Consider the following 21516-nt stretch of genomic DNA (forward strand, 5'->3'; position numbering starts at 1 on the left):
ACAGAAAATTTTTGCAATTTAAAAAAAAAAAAAAAAAAAAAAAAAAAAAAAAAAAGAGGTTAAAGATAGGGTCTTTGTAACCCAGGCTCATCTTCAGTTTGACTTGTAGTCTAGGGTGAGCTCAAATTCTTGATCCTCCTAGCTCTACTCCCATCATGTTGGAATTACAGACCTGCACCCTTGCACCAAGTTTATAAGGTGCTGGGAGCAAATCCAAGCACTCTATCAATGGAGCTACGACCTCACATCCTTTTCTCTTTTCTTTGAGAGGGTCACCATGTAGCCCCGACTAGCCTGTAACTCTTGAGCTCAAGTGATATTCCTGTCTCAGCTTCCCATGTAGCTGGTACCATATGCATGGAGTCCAGCATTCTTATTGTTATAGTTGCTGTGGGGATGGGAGGTGGGAGGTAAGAAATAATGATGGGCTAGAATCTTACTATGTAGCCCTGGCTGGACCAGAACTCATTAGGTAGACCAAGGTATCCTTGTCCTTCTCCAGGGCTAGGATCACAGCAGTACTTGCCCCAGTCCAGTTGCTTGCCTTCTGTGTCTACAACCTTACACAGAATGGTGCCACAGCACATCATTCTTACCACCCAGGTGATTGTCAACTGGGTGTGGGGGGGTGTTCTATAAACCCATTATAAACCAACATATTTCTGCTAGGCATTTGAAAGTGGGAGGTGACGGCTGGATCGGGTTCCCATGGCAGTGTATCCTAGGTCATGGAAGGTTCTTGCTGGGGTAAGCACAAGGACTGGTGAAGAGCTAACCACACCCCATTACCACAACGAAAACGAAGCCGCTGAACAGAGGGAAAGAGACCATGCCACCTTATGAAGAGACACTGGCTGATCTCTAACTTTCCAGTCCCTAGTTTTGTCTCATGTGGCTTGAATTGCAAAACAAAAGCCTCTTGTCTTCTGGCTATGGACGGCCATGTAGCTAAACTGACTTAAGTGGATTTATGTTCACTGTAGTCAGGGGATCAAAGTGAATTAAAAAACATGGTGAGAGTCCCTCTCACCCTTCTCCTGTTACATGAAGCCATTGACCTTGACTTCTGGCCACAGTTGTACAAAACCAGTTGTTCATTTGGATTTTCCTATAAATAATCAAGAAGACGTGACAGTGTCATCATGTTTAACATAAAAATAACACCAGATATATTATACATGGGTTTAGTGTCTGTGACTGCAGTCCTGTTGAGAATATGTAACATTCCTAAAACAATGAAAGACCACTCTAAAACAGTGTATAATCATGTATTAGACTGTGCACAAGGGGCTGGAGTGATGGCTTAGTGGGCAAAGCACTTGCTGCACTGGAGTTCGAATCCCCAGAGCCCACATAAGAGTCACATGGCACTGGCCAGTTATCTTAGCTCTAGGAGGGCAGAACTGAGGAATCCTTGAAAACAAACTGGCTTGAGAGACTATCCAAAACAGTGAGCTCCAGGGTCAGGGAGAGCCCTTGCCTTAACCAATAAGATGGAGAACTAGGGAGGAACACACAAGATGTCAGCCTTGGAGGCAAGGCTCTACCCACATATGTTCACATATGTGAATACATGTGCACAGCTACCACAATGCAATATGCAACAAGACAACACCAAACCTTTATCATTGCACAGCCCAGAATCATTACTAGCGTGTTTCTGGAAAGAGCGTTAGATCCTGGTGAGTACATGGGACAGAGAGACACGGGAGGCAGAGGCAGGAGCCTCTCTATGAGTTCAAGGTGAGCCTGGTCTGCAGAGGAAGTTCCAGGACACACATGTGCACACACAGACACACAGAAACACACACACACGCACAGAAATGGACAGAGAGAGGATGATCAATGCAGACTAAATAAGTTCAATTGCTAGTTGATAGGAATTCCCTTAAAAAGAGTTTGAGGCCAGCCTGGTCTACAAAGTGAGTTCCAGGACAGCCAGGGCTACACAGAGAAACCCTGTCTTGAAAAACCAACCAACCAACCAACCAACCAAACAAACAAACAAAAACAACAAAAAAAATAGTTATTTGGCTCTGATTGCTACTCCAGCTCCTGTTGGGCCCTAGTGTAATGGTGAAAAACACAAGCTGCTTGAACTGAAAGTGTTCTCAGTGACCTTAGGGATTTTCAGCAGTCTTTTTCATAGAAGTAGCTTGATGTTGGGAGACTATGTTGTCCTGGGTCCAATCAGCTCTTTGTCCTTCTCACAAAGTCCTTTGTCGCTCTTGTTGACTCTTCTGTGCTGTTCTGCATAGTGTCCTGACTGGCATAAAAAAAAAATCACTTAGATATGCAACAACATGTGTGACTTTATAACCTAATCACCTTGTATGCATCAAATAGAAGTATTCTTTTAAAGTTACAGTAAAAGAAAATCATAGCACTTTCGTGTACGTCTTCTAAAACACGCACAATGCAGTCAGGAGAATGACACAAAAATATGTGTTGTTTTACAGATTATTATTTCTGTAATTGTCACAAAATGTAAAATTGATCCATATAATTACCAGCAAAGGTCTTTATTTGGTGTTATCTTACCATGGACCTTACAGACTTTTAGTAGAAGACATGACGTGGTGGCTCTTTGTGGGTACATGGTCACTGTAACTGAGTTTGACCATCAACTATGTTCAGAAAAATACAATGAAAATGGTGCTTTAAAGGATGGCTGTCCCTTCCCCTAGTTCAGCTGTTTCCTGTGCCAAATTCAGACTTAAGGTGCAGTGCAGCATAAATGGAGCCCAGCTGGAAGATTCTCACACGTGGCCTGAGGTTTTAAATGGTGCTCAGAAAAGGGTCATTTTCTTTCATCTCTAGTGTCTTTGTTTGATCTTTTCACTTCAAAGATAATCAATTAGCTTTTAATTACCTTTTCAGACATTAGAGTGTTGCATATTACGTATAGTTTCAATTTCTATTTAGAATTAAAATATTTTGAGGACTTACTTATTAGGTAATGGGACCACCAGAGAGTAAAGTTTGTTCAAAGTACATATTTTTTTTTTTTTTTCGAGACAGAATTTCTCTGTGTAGCCCTGGCTGTCCTGGAACTCACTCACTCTGTAGACCAGGCTGGCCTTGAACTCAGAAATCCACCTGCCTCTGCCTCCCGAGTGCTGGGATTAAAGGTGTCTGCCACCACGCCTGGCCAAAGTACATATTCTTACTTACTTACTTACTTACTTACTTACTTACTTAATTTGAGATAAGGTTTCATTCCAAAACCCAGGCAGGCCTGAAACTCATTATGTAGCCCAGGCTAACCAGGCTAACACAGGGCACATTTCTGAGAAAGATCATAGGGCTAGAAATGGAGAGAGGACCGGTGTGATGTGGCAGTCATGTATGGGCTGTATAATCCCTGTGACAGAAGCCTGGGGCCCGGTATATACTGTTATTGGCTCTATTTTTCTGTGTTTAAACTTTTCCTAATAAAGACTTTTGAGGCAAGCACAGCTGGTGAGAATTTACCACTTCAGCTACTGGGAGACTGAGGCAGGAGGATAGCCCCCTGGTGTTTATTGGGCAAGACTTATTGGGCAACATAGTAACTGTTTACCTCAAAAAACACAAGGAAGTTTCAGACAAACAAGAATAATTCCCAAAAGCCTCTGGAAAAATTCTCACCAAGAAAAGTCTTCGATTTCTTTCTTCCTTGATTCTATTATGGTGATTAAATACCCTGAGTAGAAACTAAGGGGTAAAGGGGTTCATTAATGCCCTCACACTGTCAAGTAACCACCTCCCAACATGAGAAACCCAAGGCAACAGGAGCTGAAGTGGCTAGCCACATCCTATCCTAGACAGGAGCAGAGAGAGACCCAGACCCAGCGTGTACTCCGCCCACTTTCACCTTTTTTATATAGTTCAAGATCCAAATCTAGAGTGTGGTGCTGTCCATAGGCCATGTCTTTCCACCTTGATTAATGTAATCAAACCGTCCCCCACTCCAGACATGCCCACGGGCTGCCTAATGTAGAATATCCCCCATTGAGATGTCTTTCCCAGGTGTCTCTAGATTAGGTCAGGTTGACAAAACCACAGCACAGTCTTCAACGCCCACAACACAGCTTCTAACTTAACTCTTTAATACCACGTGGACTCCCCACACCTCCCCCCACCCATAACCCAATATGCCCATGAATTAGTCTGTGGCAGGACGGATCTGAGAACTCTTAGCTGCCACAGGTTCATCTTCCGGCTGTGTCTGCCATCCATCCCCTCTGCCCACCGATCTGGGAATCTCCCACTAGATCTGCTTCATCCCAGAGCCTGAATTCATCACCTGTGATGTCCAGCCATCCCGTGGCCAGGCCCACTGAGACCCTGATTTTTGACAAGTTACCTTACTGCTGGGGCTCTGCTCCTTGCCAGAAACACAAAGCCTTTATCTAAAGGAGCAGAGCTGTGGCCCGGATAAAGAAGCCTCTTACACTAATAGCATTCAAGTCCTGCATTTCTCTCTCACCATGAATGTTTTATTCCTACAACCCTTTCCCTTGCTGGTTCACGGAAGAGTCTATCTGGGACCTCCTGTCTGTGTTCATCTCCTTTGTGTCTGTGTGATCCTCAGGCTGCTTAGAGTCTCAAAATTAGGACTCAAGTCCAGCCTCAAATCTCGGGGGAGAGAAAGACAAGTAAACGGGGAGCGAGAGCTTGCAGATAAAGAAGGAAAATAAGGGAAAGTAGGTTTCAGGTTTCCATTTGGTGTGGGAACTAAGAGAGGAAGAGCTGGTACAGAGATAGTATTTACTGTAAAAGACAGCGACACACAGCAAAGCGAACGAATAACGTAAATGTACTTGGTTATAAATGTTAAACTGTTTACACTTGCGGTTATTAGCGTTGTCCACTGTCAAGCACTTTTAAACATTTTGTAGTTCGAAGCATTTCCAGTTGGGCACCGTGAGGACCATCTTTCTGATACCACCCACAGTGTTGTAATCGTGATCTCAGTCAACCCATGTGCATGACATGAGCTCTGAAACACAAGGAAGGGCTGGCTCTGGGGCCACTCGCTCTGGCCTCTCAGGCTATATGGACTGCATGCAGGATGGAGATAGCTTGACCAATTTCCTGTCTGAGGAGGAAGCGGGAAGGTATAGGGGGAGTTGCGCCCAGCCTTGAATGGTGGCTCCGAGGAAGAGAAACATCCGAGCAAACGCCTTGAAATCCTCCAGATACAGTTCAGTCAGTCAACGGTGGCTGTGCACCTACTGTGTGTCTTGTACAACAAAAGAAACTGTGCACAGCAAGAATATTACCTCCCCCAGGCCTTTTGGTTTTTTTTTTTTTTTGCTCTGTTGTATTTTATAACACGAAGTTTGTAAGATTACCAAGGGAACCAATGACTGCATTAAACAAACACATTTATGATATAACAATATATATGTTTGAACATTATTGGTTGTGGTATTACTTCTTTCCAGGGCTGGAGATGAGACCCACGGCCTTGCACAAGCTAGGTAAATGGTCTACGGCTGAGGCCTATCTCAGCCCTAACTTCTATTAACACCGTAAGTAAAAGGGGCAGTGGATCTAACAAATCCTACAACTTCTAATCAGTTTGAATGGAAGTTTCTGTGGGAAAAGCCCACCTTTGCTAAAGAGTCTAGAAGGTTGATCAACCGATTAGAACTTGGTGTCTGTGGAGAATTAGACACCCCCACCTCCCACCCCACCCCCACCGCTACTCCCAGTCCCCCATGTCTCCCTCAGCTCAGAACTACACTCCTTGTAAGAGAAAAGAAACTGAGGAAAGAGACATTAAATCCCAAACATTTCTTTGACAGCTGGCTTAATATAAAACGTTCAGGTATGTTTCTGCATTGTGTTACAATAGCCAGGTTAGGAAGCCCTAGGGTACCAGCCTTTTTTTGGGAGGGGAGGGTTTGTTTTTTTCAAGACAGGGTTTCTCTGTGTAGCGCTGGCTGTCTTGGAACTCACTCTGTAGACCAGGCTAGCCTCGAACTCAGAAATCCACCTGCCTCTGCCTCCCAAGTGCTGGGATTAAAGGTGTGCGCCACCACTGCCCGGCGGTACCAGACTTTTGTAGAACATACTTGTGAGACAGGGAGGTGGAAAACCTTGTGGGCCAGGCCACCAGACCATTTTCTGAGACTTCTGATTTAGAAGTTTCCCCACAAATACTTGTAGCAGTTACAACTTGTGTGTTCTTTAACTGTGCAAAAGGACCAATTTGATGGAAGTAAATATTTTAAAAATGTAAATGTGTATATGCTGGCTATTTCTTGTCCCCTCCAGATGCCCCTTGCTCTGTGATCTGTAGGGATAATATCAAGAGGCTTCCTCTTGTATTAGTTGTGTTGGTCACTTACTTCATGGCTGTGGCAATGCTGGTGCGCATCCACCTTTCTCCTTTCTATGCACACTGAGGACCTCAGCCCAAGAATGGTGTTGCCTAAGAGTAGGGTGTCTGTCTTAGTCAGGGTTTGAATTCCTGCACAAAACATCATGACCAAGAAGCAAGTTGGGGAGGAAAGGGTTTATTCAGCTTACACTTCCACATTGCTGTTCATCATTAAAGGAAGTCAGGACAGGAACTCACACAGGGTAGGGACTTGGAGGCAGGAGCCAATACAGAGGCCATGGAGGGATACTGCTTACTGGCTTGCTTCCCCTGGCTTGCTCAGCTTGATTTCTTATAGAACCCAGGACTGCCAGCCCAGGGATGGCACCATCCACAATGGGCTGGGCTCTCTCCTCCTTCCTTGACCACTAATTGAGAAAATGCCTTACAGCTGGATGTCAGGAGGCATTTCCTTAAGGGAGGCTCCTTTTTCTCCCAGCTTGTGTCAAGTTGACACACAAAACTAGCCAGGACAGTGGGTTTCCCCACCTCATTTGACCTACTAGAGATAAATGTCTCACAGACATGCCCGGAGATCTCAGGATAGATGGGGCCAGTGGGTAAGTCTACCCTGAGGTGATAGGGAAGGAAGAGGTGAGACCGAGAAACCCACTTTCGAGTTAAAGAGGGTTCTTCTCGTCTCTCATCTACAAATTGGAGTTCCTGTGAGGAGACTGGACTCACGCCTCCTCTCCTCTTCTTCTCTCTCCCGTTTTTACTTTCTGAACTCATGATAAATCCTCTTGCCTTGGTCTCCCAAACAAATACTGGGAGAGCTGAGCCACTGCTCTTGGCAACATAAGTTCCTTCTGTGTATATGTTTCTGTATTCTCTTCTTCCTCACATCCCTTTGGATACATGAATGAGCACAGACATGTAGCTTGGGAACTAACACTAGGGGATAAACTTGGTGACTGACCTCTTCTGCCTTGCTTGGAAATAGCTCTTCATTAAAACCTGCCCAATATTCCAGACCTGACAGCACTGTTAAATTTTCTGCTGGGCTGGAAGACAGTTGGTGAGAGAGTAAATTACATACAATTTAGTGAACTTAGCGTTATGTGCTGCATTGGATCCGCTCGGTTGTCGGGTAAGCTGGAAAGCGTCAAGCGTTAGCATCTCAAAGCCTGAGGTTCTAAATGGTTCTGGATGGAGAAGGCTGGGCTCATCAACAACCTGCTGATGTCTGGATGGTCAGGCATCTTGATTTTGCCTCTGTTTGGGTTTATTTTCATCTATGCATAGATAGAACAGAAGCACGGTTGTAAAAGTGTTTATAAATGCCAAAAGGGCCAGGTTCCTAGTACCAACATATCAATAACAGGCCATGGATCCTGAGTAACCCAAGCTAATGTCATGCTGGAGATGAAACTCACAAGATCATGCACTTTCTACCATTGAACTACATCCTCAGCTCAATCCAGAAGTGCCTAAAATGTGGTCCCCAAATGTATTAGTCAATGTTCTCTAGAGAAATAACTTATATAACATATATAATAGAATACATATAATAGATTATATATAATAAAATACATATATAATATAATATATCATAAAAGGTCCAAGAATCCAGTAGTTGTTCAGTCCATGAGGCTGGATAGTCTTTAGTAATATGCTAGAATCATGAAGAAGTAGGATTTCATGCCAGTGAAGGAAGGGACTTACCAGTGAGAGTGAGAACAAGTAGGCAAAGAGAGCAAGCCTCCTTCTCCTGTGTCTTTTATATAGGCTTCCAGCAGAAGGTGTGGCCCAGATTAAATGCATCTCTTCTCACCTCATAAGAACTGGGCTAAAGGTATATATTCCCAATTCAAAGCATCCGAATGAAAAGTTGGTCTTCTCACTTCAGATAATTTAATTAAGAAAAAACAAAAATTCCTCACAGGTCTACCTAGCGAGTTGCTTGGGTTCTCCTTGGTTCTAGATGTAGCAGGTTGACAACCAAGAATAGCATCACACCAGATCAGAGCACCAGCATCACTCGGGAGACCCACATTCTTAGACTCCAAACTGAGAGCTATAGACACTTCAGAGGTGGAGTTTAGCAGTCCAGGTCTTAGGGTCTCATTCAGGTAAGTCTGAAGCTCAGCAATCCCTGAGACTCTCTGCTGTCAGGAGCCTGTGAGCTCACACTTCCCAGACTTCCTCATATACCGTGCAGTTAGAAATGGTCATGTGAGTCTCTCACCCCAAAGCTTTAGGTCTGACCATCTTAACTACCTCTTCAGTCAGCATCTGTGATGACTTGTATATGCTTGGCCCAAGGAGTGGCCCTATGAGGAGGTGTGGCCTTGTTGGAGTAGCTGTGTCACTGTGGGTGTGGGTTTAAGACCCTCACCCTAGCTACCTGCAAATCTGTCTTCTCTTAGAGGCCAGCAAGTAAAGATGTAGAACTCTTAGCTCCTCCTGCACCACGCCTGCCTGGAAGCTGCCATGCTGCATTGCCAGCCGCATTGGTGATAATGGACTGAACCCCTGAACCTGTAAGCCAGCCTCAATTAAATGTTGCCCTTTGTAAGACTTGCCTTGGTCATGGTGTCTGTTCACAGCAGTAAAACCCTAACTAACAGGGATTACTGCTTGGGACATCACTGGTTACCTAGATCAATTCCTATCCTGTACAGCAGTGGTTCTCAACCTTCCTAACACTGAGACACTTTAATTTAGTTCCTCATGTTATAGTGACAGCCCCCGCCCCCAGTCATGCAATTATTTTGCTGCTACTTCATAACTGTAATTTTGCTACTGTTACAAATTGTAATGTAACCATGCAGGATATCTGATACCATACTCCAAAGGCGTTTCGACCCACAGGTTGAGAGCCACTGCTCTGGAGGGTTTTTGTTGTTTTTAATGTCGCTGTATAGGTTTTCTGTTACTCATAGTCAGATACAGTGAATATTTCCACCAATATTTAAAATACTAATTTAGCGTGGTTAAAAGTTTAAAAAGAGCCGGGCGTGGTGGCGCACGCCTTTAATCCCAGCACTCGGGAGGCAGAGGCAGGTGGATTTCTGAGTTCGAGGCCAGCCTGGTCTACAAAGTGNAAAAAAAAAAAAAAGTTTAAAAAGACATTTCTCTTCATGATGGCAAGAATATAAATGTGATTTTAGTATTATTAAAAAACACACATGTGGAGCAGAGAAACAGCTTCAAAAAAAATCAAATTTATTTTATATGTACGGGTGTTTTGTTTGCCTGCTTGCAGTTTTGCCCTGAGTCTAGGAAGAGAGTGTTGTGTTGGATACCCGGGAACCAGAGATTGTGAGTTGCCGTGTGGGTGCTGCGAATCCAATCGGGTTCACTGGATAGCCTTTCTCCAGCCTCCTCTTGTGCATTTTTTTAAAAAATTAGTTATTTTTTGAAAATTAAAGACTTTTTGCTTAAATTTTTTCAGTTTAGTAGGCATTTATAAATTTCAAATAAAGTGTAAACATATATATATATACATATACATATATATGCCAATAAATACTTATATGAATGATAGTATTTTTCCCTTTTTTTTAATTAATTATTTTCCTCATTTACATTTCCAATGCTATCCCAAAAGTCCCCCATACCCTCCACCCCCACTCCCCTACCCACCCACTCCCACTTTTTGGCCCTGGCATTCCCCTGTACTGGGGCATATAAAGTTTGCAAGTCCAATGGGCCTCTCTTCCCAGTGATGGCCGACTAGGCCATCTTCTGCTACATATGCAGCTAGTCAAGAGCTCTGGGGTACTGGTTAGTTCATATTGTTGTTCCACCTATACTCTTATGCAATTTTCAGGTAATATTTTGACAGTATAGATCACCTCTTGCTGAATGTCCACGCACCTAGACATACATCCCCCAATTGTAAGTGTTTTTCCTCTGCAAATGCTGAAGCTTTTTTAGGGAAAAAAATTTAAGGAAACTGAGGGCTGAACGCTGCTAAGAAAAGAGAATCCATCATGATGGATCGTGGATCATGGATGGAAGCCCAGCACTTGTGGGGACAAAGCAGCAGGCTTGCTATGAGTTTGAGGCCAGCCTTGGGTATGTAACAAGTTCCAACCTGAACTATACAAGAAGACCCTGTCTGAAGGTCAGAAGTGCCTGTCTTAGTACCCAACTAGGTGGATTTGTTTTGTTTTCCTTCAAGTCAGGGTTTCTCTGTGTGTCTATATGTAGCTCTGGCCATCTTGGAACTTACTCTGTAGATCAGGCTGGCCTTGAACTCACAGAGATCTACCCGTCTCTTCCTCCCAAGTGCTTTGAGTAAAGGTGCATCACGACTGCCTGGCTTCTGTGGATTCTTGTTGTGCAGTCAGGGCCAGCCTTCAGCTACTGATCTTCTTGCTTCTATTTCCCAGGTGCTGGGAAGTTAGGTGCGGACCACCACATGGCTTATGTGTTGCTAGGGACTGAACTCAAGACTCTGTGCATAAGTAACGACTCTACCAAATTTTATATAGAGAGAGACAGTAGTAGAATATATCCAGTCACTGGTGGTAGAGTGCTGGCTTATCATCTGTGAGGATTATGTTCAACCCAGTATTTCAATGTAACTCAACTCAGGGTACCTGGAGTTCAACACCAAAGTACTTCAAGGAAGTTTGGTAATTTATATGAAGCAGGAACACAAATGGACATAGCAAATAGGTAAGAGGTTCTTAAGAACATACGAAGATTCCCATTGCAATGTAGACTTCGACTAGGTACTGCTATGCACTGTGCCCAGGACGAACGTACAGACCATCCAGATTTGTTGGAAATGTGATTATCTGATATTTTATTTTCATGCGTGTGCAAAAGCATGTGTGTAATAGGGTGTGGGGTTAGGGTGTTGTTTCTTAAGAATCAGGTCTCTCATGGTCTGAAGCACCTCTGTTAGGCTAGGCTGGTTGGTCAGTGATCCTGTGTCACACACACACACACACCCGTGCTTGGATACAATCCTATGCTACCAAACTCAGCTTTTTATTATTAAAGTTCTGGGGATGGAAACCTGACTGTAGTGCTTTCAAGGCAAGCTCTTTATGACCAAAGCCATCTTCCTAGCCCTGATGTCTTATTGTGAAAAACAAAACAAAACAAAACAAAAAAAAACCCCCAAAAACCCAGAGCTGGAGCGGCGGTGTGTGTGCTTCTCATGCCAGCACCCAGGTTTGGTCCCATCCTTCAATCCTCTAATATAAGGTGTTCCAAGCAAAGGTGTGATTTAAGAAAATATATTCTGTACGTCATTTAAATAATTCCTAGGCTGTCGAGGATGGCTCTGCAGGGATAGGAGATTATAATCAAGCCTAATAGCCTCAGTTGTACTTTGGGACCCTACAGGATGGCAAGAACTAATTGCCCTCAGACCTCCACTCCAAACACACACACACACACACACACACACTAAATGTAATTAAACCCTTCTTGATTCCGTAATGAAGCCCCTTGAAGGGATAGTCAGAACTAAAGGGGGCTTACTTTCTTTTCTTTATTGAAGCTCACTTACAGTGTGCAAAATCAGAGAAAGAAATTTTTATGGCTGTCTCCAATTCTCAGTCATAGGGTCTAAGAATTGGTGTGCCAAACCAAACCAAACAAACAAAAAAGTCAACTGACCAAACAACCAAAAGCAAAAAAACAAAAAACTCCAGCACCCAAAGACTGCCTTTAAAAATTCTCTTTCCACGTTCAATCTCCAGAATCACAATAAATGAAATAACATTTCATTGTACTGAGCTTTATCCCCAGAGTGAGTTCTGGATTTTGTAGGCATGGATGTAGCTTGGAACCTCAGGTGATTCTAATTTTAGGTACCTGTTTGCCCACTATCCTGAAAAAACACCATATGTGCTGGCTAGATTCTAATGACAACTTGACACAAGCTAGAGACATCTGAGAGGAGAGAAACTTTCATTCCTAAGATCTGGCTGTGGGCCAGCCTGTAGAACATTTTCTTAAGTAGTGATTGATGGGGGAGGGCCCAGCCCATTCATCCTGAGCTGGTGGTCCTGGATTCTATAAGTGGGCTGGGCGGGCCATGTGAACAAGCTAGTAACCTCTCCATCAACTCTTATCTGCAGGTTTCAGTTCTTGTCCCGCTTCCTTCAGTGATGGGCTACAATGTAGACTCGTAAGTCCAATAAACCCTTTTCTACTCGTTGCTTTTTGGTTGCCATGGTGTTTTATGGTAGCAATAGAAACCTTAAGACAGAGTTCTTAAACTTGAAGTTCCAGAGAAATCTGAATTGCAACCAAATGTTTTATTTCCGCCACTTTCACTTTGGAAATTGCTTCAGAAGTATGTCCTTCTTTTCAAAGCTGAAATTGCACTCCCTTAGGTCGGTCTAAACCTAAATTGTCCCAACTCACTTATACCTAAGTATGAATAAGATTTAAAACGTCTTTCAAAGACTTGTGTAAATATCAGCACGAGCGTGTTTAAAATCTCTTCAGGTGAGCGCTTAAGTGCCCCATTACACTTTGATTTGGAAGGATTAACCTGGTTCACTTTCCAGCTCAATGTAGTTACTAGATGACCATTTTCTCCCGGGCTTTGTGAAGCCTTCCGAGTAATCATGTCCAGAGGGAGACTCCTTTATGTCATCATTACCCTTTGCAGACGTTAATGATTACCTATCATCCCCAGTCTGGGACTGCCTGCCTTACTTTTGTATCTCCAGTTCTACCTACCACGCTTAGCAAAATGCAGGTGCTCTTTAAGAAAGGAATGACCTAGTGAATGTCAAGAGCCTAGATAGGAGTTTTAAAAATCAGACTCAGAAACAAAACACGGAACTGCCAGGGGCTGGAAGGCAGGAGGTCGAGGTAACGAAGACGAACGAACAATCTGAACCATCGCAAAATCATCCCGAAGGGATCTCCTGTCCCATTTTCTCAAGTGGCTTTTCAGCCTTCTCAACTTCCCGCCCACTCTCCCCCGCTGGAGACAAGTCATGCAGGTATCCCAACAATGAGGCTCTGATTGGTCAGAGATGATTTCATTGTTAGGGAACATCCGGGCTCTTTCCCTCCCTGCAACACCTCCCCAGAGCCCTACGCGCCCAGTTTTGCACTCTCGCGTGCGCCCCACCCGTAGCTGAAGCAAAACAACGCCTCTCTCCAGGCCCTTTCTCGAACCTTTCTGTGCTCTCCCTTCACAGCTCTATGCCAAAGAGAGGCGGCCACTTCTTCCAATGAGGGTCTAGGGGCACTTCTCTGGCCAATCAGAAGCCGGCTCTCTCCACTCCGGGTGGGACCAATTTCCACCTATAACTGGACTGCCCGTTGGTTTCTTTATGGTGTTCGTTTTCCGCGAAGCGTAGAGGTCAGAACTTGCAGGGTCCGCAGACTCGGGGCTTGGCCATCTACGAACACTAGCCAATCCCTTTTAGGATACTTTTGCGCGTTCATTTAAAAAAAGCCGAAGTGACGGACTTGGAAATTGGTTTCGTGACGGACAAGTAGAGGAAGCCAATAGTCGGAGGATCAGGCCGCCACTTGAACCAATCAGAAAAGGATATCGGTCTTCGAGTTGGGGCGTAATTTGACTGACGGAGGACTCTACCTATGGCTACTAGGGTGGGCAGGTCGGTGACGTCAGGAGTTAGGGCAAGGCGGAGGTGGGGCTGAATAAAGTACATGGTAATGAAGGGTTGGGCCTCACTGGTGGGCGGTGTTTGATGGATAGTTGACCTTGCCAATTAAAGGTGGGCACTGACGCCCAATGGGAAATTAAAGACTCAGAGGCAGGGCAGTGTGGGCGGGGAAAGAGAAGCACAGAAGATACTAGGGGCCAGGTTGGGCGGGAGAACGTAGATTGACAGGCTTCTCAGCAAACCGAGGGCAGCGGTGACACACGCGGCGTCCCAATGGGTGCCCTTAGGGGGCGGAGCCCGAGGAGGGGCGGGGAAAGACGGCGGTGCGGGGAGGGGGGGGTTGCAGAAGGAGCGGAGCGGCCGCTGCTCAATGGCGGAAAAGCCGCTGGTGCTCTGACCGCCTGGTCCCCCCTGGCAGTTGCGGGGGAGTTTCCTGCCGGCGCGGCTGGAGTCTCTGTTTCTCCGTGTCCGGTGGCTGGAAGATGCTCCAGAGAGATCAGGCTGCGGCGGAGGAGGTGGCGGCGGCCGAGTCGGCAGCGGCTCTGGGTTGGAGAGAAGGCGGCGGCGGCGGTGTGAGGGGCCGGACGGTGTAAACAGCTCGGGCGGCGGCGGTGGCCGAGCCCCCGAGGGCGAAGCGGCGGCGGCGGCGGCGGAGGCGGTGTCGCGTCTCGGGAGAAAGCCGGGGGCCGCGGGCGGCTGTGTGGCGGGCGAGCCCGCGAGACCTCGCCTTCTACCTTCGCCCCAGGTAAGGCCGCTTTGCGCCCAGCCGAGTGGGGGAACGGCCGTCCGTCCGTCCGTCCATCCAGCCTGCTCTCGGAGCACCGGGCTAGGCCCCGGGCCTGGGCTGCCGCCTCCGCCTCCGCTTGCGCTCGAGGCTTCGCGGGGCGCGGCGCGGCGAGGGAGTAGTTTGCCGGGGCGCGTGGAAGTCCGCTGCTTCCCCTCGCGCCGCGGCGTGCAGGCAGCGCCCATGGGCGCGCGGGCCACCCCAAGGCCGCGGCTCACCCAGTCCTGCCCGCCGCTCAGGAAAACACCTTTCGGTGTGGCTCGCTCTCCGGGTCGCCTTCTGCCCTCCCCTGCGCTCCGCTCTCCTTCCTTGAGAAATCTTTCTGGTTTTTCTGTCTGGGCCTCTCCGGGCCTCCTTCCCCCTCCTGTGCTTTAAACCGTTTGTCTTGCTCCTCTTAGCCAGACTCGGGGGTTCGTGTCTGTGTGTTGACCACCAACCACGGTCCGAAAATTTCGGGTGTCGTGCTTAACAATGGGCTTCTTAAATGAAATTACTATGAACTCCATCTCAAGTTTACATGAATTCCATTAAGAATAGACTGGGCAGTATTATGTGGTCGGTCATACTTTTTATCTTTAAAAGCCTTTAAGGAAAGAAAGTATCATTAAGCATAGAGTGAAAAGAACCCTGAAATAAACTTATAAATGAAGGGCTTGGTGAATGTTAGAGCCATTTCTTCATTTTTTTAAAAAAGTCGCATGACCTCTAATACCAGTTTTAGCACCTCTAGGACGTTTGCCCATCTTATTTGGCAAAAAATTGCCTCTTAAGGATTTGATAGCTGCCCAAATTCATCAGTATTCAAGCGCTTCTAAAAACAACTTGGAAACTTAAAAACAACTAAGAAGTTGTTTTGGTAAGTCACACAGAACTTTTAAAATAGGCCCCACATGTTTAAAGTATCAAAATAAAACTGGCAGGAGTCTTATAAAGGGATTATTAGGGAATTTGGGTTGTCTTCATGTTATGCGGCTATTTTGGGAAAAACATTCTTTTTCTGTTAACAAACGTTTATAGCTCCTGTGATGTGAGAGTTACTGAAGCTTACTGTGGGATTAGCACAGGAACTGTTTCTGTTGAGCCTACTGCCTGGATGGAGAAGTGGTAGGTGGTCCCGTGAGGAGGGTATAAGTCACAGTGTGTTCTGCGCGATGGCCACTACATGTTAATAGATACTATTTCAGTTACTTTCTCTGTTGTGCAATTACAGTGTTCCTTTTGTAGGCCGCCTTTGAACTACATCATCTCTGAGTATGGAGGTTATTCTATTATAGAATTTTCCCAGTGTAGACTTCAACTTGCAATAATATTTAAAGGATATTATTTTATTTATTTTGAGACCAGGGCATAGGGAGCTGATTATATAACCCCGGCTGGTGTGTAGACCACACTGGCCTTGAACTTACAGAGATACTCTGGTCTCCAAGTGCTGGGCTTGAAAGCCTATACTACCACACCCAGCTAGTGATTTTTTTTTTCTTTAAAAAATGCTTTTGTGATCCTTACAAATGGACAGAGTGTGTGCCGTCATAAGAACTTAATTTTTGTTATTGTTTATCATTTAGTGGGGCAGTCCTCTCCACACACATCCGAAATACCGTCCCCCCCCCCCCAATTGTTAGAGGTTTTTTGTTTTTTTCTTTGAGACAGGATCTCAAAATGGAATTCAGGCTGACCTTGGTCTTACTTAGGCTGGTCCCAAAGTGAATCCTCCTGCCTCAGATTCTTAGGATTATAGTGTACCACCATTCTTTTTTTTTTTTTTTTCGAGACAGGGTTTCTCTGTGTAGCCCTGGCTGTCCTGGCACTCACTTTGTAGACCAGGCTGGCCTCGAACTCAGAAATCCGCCTGCCTCTGCCTCCCGAGTGCTGGGATTAAAGGCGTGCGCCACCACGCCCGGCGTGTACCACCATTCTTGTCTCCCCTCTCTTTTCATATTTTAAAAAGTTGTTTTTTATATTTGTTTCATGAGTGTTTGCTTACATTGTGTAAATGGTCCACTTGCACTACCACGTGTGTGCCTGGTGCTAGTAGTGGAGGCCAAGAGGGAGTGAGGGCAGGAGCTCTCCTGGAACCAGTTCCAGCCAGCTGTGAGCTGCCATTTTGGCTTGGGGAACTGAACCCAGGTCTTCCAAAAGAGCAGCAAGTGCTCTAATTGCGCGTTAGCTCTGAACTCTCTCTTCTGAAGCTTTCCATCTTTGTTTTTGCTTGTTTAATGGTTGCATTTTCTTTGTTATTCTCTCTCATAACTTCCTAAGACAGTTTCTGCCTGGTACCTTGTGTTCACAGATGCTCATGTATGTTGTCACTTGAGCTTTCATATTTTAGTTGGTATTTGTCCACTTTTCTTGAACTTGGTATGGTGAGTCTTGTCGTAAATGGTGGGCAGAGCTTCAGCACCCGTTGGGTGCCTGGTGTCTGTGGAGACTTGAGGAGTAGGGAGAGCCGCTTTAGTTCCTAGGGTGCTCATGTGAGTACTCAGTTTTATGTTAGTAGTCACACAACTATTAAATCCCCTAAGAGGATATATCATCCAGAGGAATGCGATAGTGCCTAAAGGATGTGCTTCGAAGAGCACTTGATTCATAGGTTGATTAGATGAGAAAAAGTAGCCTTGAAAGTTAGAATGTTTCTTTCTAATGATGCATATTTTTAGTGGAAACTTTTGAATTGCCATGTAGTATCACTTAGATATTGAGATTTATTAAATATTAGCTGAGGCAGAAGTGAAAGGTCTGTGTCCTTGTGAGTGAGCTGGTAAATCGCTTTTATTGTATCTGATACTGAGTGGGAATTTTCTCTCCCTCCCACCTTGGATGTGTAACCTATGGAATTTATATTTCATGAGTATTTATGTGTTATGTGTAATCCTTTGAAAGTATATCTTAACCTTACCGTGCACACAAAGGAGTAAAATAATCTAATCCTAATAGTGGCCTATCTCCTGGCACTCAGGACACTGAGGCAAGATAATTGCAAGTTCCAGAGGCCACAGAGCAAGACTGCGTTAAAAAATATAACTAAAATGAATAAAATTAACTTCTTAGAATACATATTTTATGTTTTCTGCAAAATACAATTTTGGTGATTTATTGTTTGTTTTTTTTAATAGGAGAAATATCAGTAGTATCAGATTTATTCAAGGAATTTTGGTTGTGTTTTTTTTTTTAATTTTTTCAACTTTAAAATTTAATAGGATTTATTTATGCAGTAATTTTAAGGTATGAATAATGGTAAGAGATTTGAAGAATGTGATAGTTTTAGGTTTTCTGTGATTCTTCCTTGTTCCTGTTTTCTTTTTTTATTTTAGAAGTGAGAGTGAGGGGATAGGTCTGCCCTCAAGCCACTGCTGTGGTGATTCTCTCAACCCTGTGAGCCCTGAGGACCCACCTTAGATGTCAGACTTGGTGCCAAGGCCTCTCCTCAGCTCGTATCTTTTACCTTAGTGAACTCATGTTAGAATTAGAAGCTCCTGAACACTGCTGTTTTAAGTTTTGTTGTGTAACATAGCCAAGAATGGTAACAGAGTTGTATTGATTCAGAGGATTCATTAGCTGAGGATATGAGAGAAGATTCTTGAAACTGTGCTCAGACCCCAGGTCCATGTTTAGACTACTTTGCATACACTGCGGCTGCTCTGTAAGTCAGTGACGGTAAGATAGAGTAAGATTGGGAACTATTTAGATTTTGTGTTTTATATTTGTTGAGTGTAAAACATCTTAAATGAACAGAATTTATTAGTTGCTACCAGTTAATGAGTACATGTGAAAAAGCTACAAAGTCTCATAATCTGGACTTTCCTTTTTTTCTTTTTCTTTTTCTTTTCTTCTTCTTTTTTTTTTTTTTTTTTTTTTTGGTAAACAGGGTCTCTTTATTCCAGACTGGCCTCAAATCTCAGGTTATCCTTGAACTTCTCTGACCCTCTGCCTCCACCTCCCGAGAGCTCTAGGGTTACTGGAGTGCTCAGGCCTGTCTGGTTTGAGAGCTAGGGTGCTCGAGCTAGGTCAAGGCTTTGTGAATGCTAGGCAGGTGTTTGCTGAGTGCTCCTCTTACCTGGGTTCTGGTTCCTGTTTGCTTTTGGTGTTCTCAACTCACTGTACCGCATCTTTAGGGAGTCATTTGGAAATCACTACGTTTATGCCCCTTGATCACCTTATCCCTCCTTCCCTGTCTCCCCGATTTCCTGTGTTCATGGTATGGACCCTAGGACCTGAGAAATAGTAGAAAGTACTCTATCACTGAGCTACAGCCCCAGCATGTTTTCAAGTCTTCTTACAGGTAGAAGGGTGTCTAGTCTGTGTCCTTCAGGAACCTCAGCTGAGAAGGTTGATCTGATCTAGTCCTTCCAGAACGAACACCCCTTGCATTAGCTTTCAGTAGTGTGATCAGGCGCTTAGGTCAGTGAGGAGAAAAGGACCTTTTACTGACTTCTTTGTTTGTTTGTTTGTTTCCGAGACAGGGTTTCTCTTTGTAGCCCTGGCTGTCCTAGAATTTACTCTGTAGACCAGGCTGACCTTGAACTCAGAGATCCGCCTGTCTCTGCCTCTCAAGTGCTGGGATTAAGAGCCAGGCGTGGTGGCGCACGCCTTTAATTATTTTAATTATTTTAATAACCTGGTATCCTAGAAAACATGAATGTCATGAAGCTCACTGTTTTGTTTTTCTTTCTTTTTTTTTTTTTTTTTCTGGTGAGACTGAACCCAAGGTTCCGTACATGCTAGACAAACCATCCATTACTGTGCTAATGCCCAGCCCGTACTTTCTTTTCCTCCATATTTCAGAGTGCTATTTTTCCCCAATTTTAACAGAAACATTTTGCTTCTGAATTATGGTCATGACATAAACCACTTCTGAAGTGCCATATCTACACATACCTGTCTGTTTGTTTGTTTGTTGGGTTTTTCTTCTGTCCAGGAGTCTCACTATCTAGTTCCCTCCCTCCTGCCTCTAGAACTCCCATGTAGACCAGGCTGGCTGGCTTCAGACTCATAGAGAACTTTCTGCCTCCGCCTCTGCCTCAACCTCCCATAAGCTCTGCAACAGTAGGTATTTTAAATGTTGTTACTCTTTTTTTTTTTTTTTTTTTTTTTTTTATTTTTTTTTTTTTTTGGTTTTTCGAGACAGGGTTTCTCTGTATAGCCCTGGCTGTCCTGGAACTCACTCTGTAGCCCAGGCTGGCCTCAAACTCAGAAATCCGCCTGCCTCTGCCTCCCGAGTGCTGGGATTAAAGGCGTGCGCCACCACGCCCGGCTCAAATGTTGTTACTCTTAATAATTCAAGAACTTAATAGCTTGATCAGTTGTACTTCACACAGTAGAGGCTTGTGATATTTAAAGCAGTTTACCACTTTGAAACTTTTATGACTTGCCAAGTTGATTTGGTATATGTGTGTGTGTTCTTATTACTAGTGTACTCCGAGACGGAGTCCCTACAATACTACTTTATTGTTAAGGTTAGAGTAGATTCAGTGTTTTCTTTTGAAGAATTTTGAAATGCCAGGTTTCCAGGCCAGTCTGTGTACATAGTGAGACTTCTTTTCAAAAAGAGTCAAATGAACAAAAAGTATCATCCAGATTGTTTTTAGGCTTTAGTTGACTTCTGGGAGGTTAAACGTCCTGACCTCAGAAGCATCACTACTTAGAAAACGCACTTTGTATCAACTGTTGCCAACAGGACTGGGTGCAAAGGGTCCGCTCTTGGGTGCTGCCCGCTGTTGAAGAGGCTTCTAGGAATGGAGCCAGTTACTGAGGGAAGGGAGGGGAACATCTGTCTCGGGGCAGTGTGAGTTCTGTTTATTCAGAATGACCTTCATTACAAAATAGATGGTTAGTGAAAAATACATTGTATCATAGAAACAGAAACTTTTTTCTTTTCTTTTTTTTTTTTGGTTTTTCGAGACAGGGTTTCTCTGTATAGCCCTGGCTGTCCTGGAACTCACTCTGTAGACCAGGCTGGCCTTGAACTCAGAGATCCGCCTGCCTTTGCCTCCCAAGTGCTGGGATTAAAGGCGTGTGCCACCATGCCCCGCAAAACTGTTTTATTTTTTAAATGAAAACTAAAAAGTTGGTTAAATTCTCTGATTTGTAATGTAACAGACAGAGTGAAGCAGGTGGATAGTTTGTATTTTGATAGGGGTGGGTACCTGAGAAGAAGCTGGACTGACAAAGGATACATAGATGAATGAAAAAATTTAGAGGAATTCTCATGGGCCCTGGTGGCACAGGCCTTTAATCCCATCACTCTGGAAAACAAAAAAGAAGGATTTCAAAGTATTTTAAGCTCGAGGCTGCTATCATTGGCTCTTAAATAGAATCACATTTTCTTGATTCTGTGTAAGTGCTCCAAATATTGAAAAGGGGCAGTTAATAGATATTCTTAGGAGTTGGAAAACATAGGCATTACTATGTTGCTTGAGGGTATCTAATCTCTCCGGGTGGTATAGGTCTTCCTACCCCAAGTTAAACATTCACCTCTGAGGTAAGGGCCTGGTTTTTCTACTGAATGTAGGTAGTCTTTTATGTTTTCCTATAGTTGAGAAAAAATTAACCCAAAATGATACAAGTTTAATATTTGGGATAGTTTCTGTTGTTTTCAGTTACTCTAGGCTATAACCTACAGAGGTGTAAAACGGTCACCATGGTAAAGTATTTAATATATAGCTCTCTGTTACTCAGGTTCAATGATGTGCGTGCACAGTACTATTTCAGGTTGTAATGAACAAGAGAGACACTCCCATCCCTACCCCAGTAGATCTTCTGTTCAAGAGAGCCAATGACTCTCTGGTTCTCTGCACAGC

General features: G+C 44.4%; 1 protein-coding gene across 5 annotated transcripts in view; it reads left to right on the top strand.

Moving 5' to 3' along the window:
• The first annotated feature begins 14277 nt into the window (after nucleotides 1-14277).
• Ppm1b (protein phosphatase, Mg2+/Mn2+ dependent 1B) overlaps nucleotides 14278-21516 on the top strand; it is a 69619-nt gene continuing 62380 nt past the window's right edge. For 3 of the 5 annotated variants that reach the window (XM_021149987.2, XM_021149985.2, XM_021149988.2), the window contains exon 1: nucleotides 14593-14680. The gene's annotated coding sequence lies outside the window, so the exon portion shown is untranslated. Of the gene's footprint in view, nucleotides 14681-21516 lie in introns of all 5 variants that reach the window. The other 2 variants (XM_029471623.1, XM_021149981.2) reach the window with 2 other exon arrangements.

This window comes from Mus caroli, chromosome 17, assembly GCF_900094665.2.
Source record: "Mus caroli chromosome 17, CAROLI_EIJ_v1.1, whole genome shotgun sequence".
Lineage (NCBI taxonomy): Eukaryota > Metazoa > Chordata > Mammalia > Rodentia > Muridae > Mus > Mus caroli.